Here is a 1847-nt window from a genome sequence, read left to right on the forward strand (position 1 = left end):
TGGTTTCCACTGGGCTGGTGAGCAAAGGGTATCACCCTGCAGAGAAGAAAGCCTGAGCTGTAGCCCTTCCAAAAGGAAGCTCAGCCAGAGCACGTGGGGTCACTCTGCCACAGACCCCACTAGGCTGGGCTGGTAGGAGCACAGCAGGCAGAAAACACCAGCAAGGACCAGCAAATACTTCAAGAGCAGGCAGGAAAGGCAGGCAGAGGCACAGGAAGATCAGGCTGCCCAGCATGGAGAGACCTATGGGAAGAAGGAGCGGGTCCAGAACAGATGGGGTCTGCACTGTACCCAAGCAGAAGAGGGAGACTGAGGCAATGTACTCGGGGGAGCCCTCCAACAGCCAGGAAGCAAAGGCCAAAAAGAGTCGTTCCTCTCGCTCCTCCCGGGCTGGGCTGCTCTTCTCTGTGAGCCGGATAGTCAGGAAGCTGCGCAAAGGCCAGTTTGCTGAGCGTTTTGGAGCCAGGGCTCCTGTCTACCTGGCTGCTGTGCTACAGTGGGTGACATACAAGACCATAGACATGGCTGGGAGGATTTCCAAAAAGAGCAACTCCGTGCCACTTGCAGATGGCTGTGAAGAACAGCTCTGTACTTAAGCACCTTCTGGGAAGCGGGCCCAAGCACCACAGTAGGGCTGTCCCCCAAAGCCAGTGCATGGCACTCTCCAAGAAGAAGACCAAGAGGAGGAAGAGAAGCGACAGGCAACAGGCTGCACCTGCTCACGCCACTGCTGATGTCAATGTCAAGTGAAAGCAGAAACTCCTGTCCTATATTGGCATGTCAAGGGCTGTCCCATTTGTCAAATTATCCACTGTAGTCTAACAGTTGAATAAAAGCCCTTGCACTACCATACTGTGATGGAGCATGCCTTGCAGGTGTTAGGCAGAAACATAGGGAGAGCAAGGCCAAGTGACCGCAATTACCTCAGGGGCAGGAGGCACACTGCCAGTGAACTCGTTTGTTGAACCTGGCAGTGTCACAGTGGGGAAGACCCTGCAGAAAGTTTGCTCAGGACCCATGACTGCCTTCTGGCATTTTGCCAGCAGCTGAGCCTCCAGGGCCTTCTTGCTGCTTTGCCTTCACTGTCCAAATGGTTCCTGTACAGGAGCCTAAGCGTGGCTACAGGGAAAGAAAGAAGGGAGAAAGGGATAGGGAGGGAATGGGAGAGAAGGAGAAGAACAGGAAGGGAGATAGATAGAAATGGGGTGAGGGGGAGAGAGGGACAGAGATGGAGGAAAAGAGAGGGATGGACAAGGAGAGTGAGGGAGGAAGGGTGAGACAGGCGGAGGGAGAGGGAAAAGGAGAGAGAGATAAAGAGAGCAGCAGAGGGAGTAAGAGAGAAGGAGACAGAGGGAGATGGAGAGAAAGAGAGAGATAGAGGGGGATGGAACCAGAGGAAGAGAGGGAGGGGGCCTGGTGCAGAAGGTGGAAGTACACCTGAAGTGTAGAACAACCACAGTGAGATGTGAGGTACAGAGGGTACCATATCTTTCTTGGGTTTTTTCCAAAATATACAAATCAGGAATAGAAACTAGGCAAGGAGAAAGGTACACACTGTAGAGAGATGAGGTTCAATTCTGTCTCAGAGTCAGTGAATGGCCCCATTACCACTGTGATTACAGTGTTGCAAATGCTTATCTAGCAAGACTTCCTGTATTCCTAGTTTTCTTAAAGTTTAAGCTTAGCACAATTAAGCCTTACTGGCTTTCAGAGTGAATCCTGTTACTTTAAGCCAAATTCCATGGATATGATATATGGTGTTTGAGACAGGGACAGAAGCCTGATCATGCCTTACATCATCATGCCTTACATCATCATGCCTTACATGCCTTGTTCTCTGAAGACTG

At 51.3% G+C, this 1847-nt stretch overlaps 1 pseudogene; it reads left to right on the forward strand.

Annotated features, from left to right (window-relative positions):
• Positions 1-233: 233 nt before the first annotated feature.
• Positions 234-750, forward strand: LOC140251635 (histone H2A-IV-like; annotated as a pseudogene).
• Positions 751-1847: the final 1097 nt, after the last annotated feature.

The sequence above is a fragment of the Excalfactoria chinensis genome, chromosome 1 (assembly GCF_039878825.1).
Source record: "Excalfactoria chinensis isolate bCotChi1 chromosome 1, bCotChi1.hap2, whole genome shotgun sequence".
NCBI lineage: Eukaryota > Metazoa > Chordata > Aves > Galliformes > Phasianidae > Excalfactoria > Excalfactoria chinensis.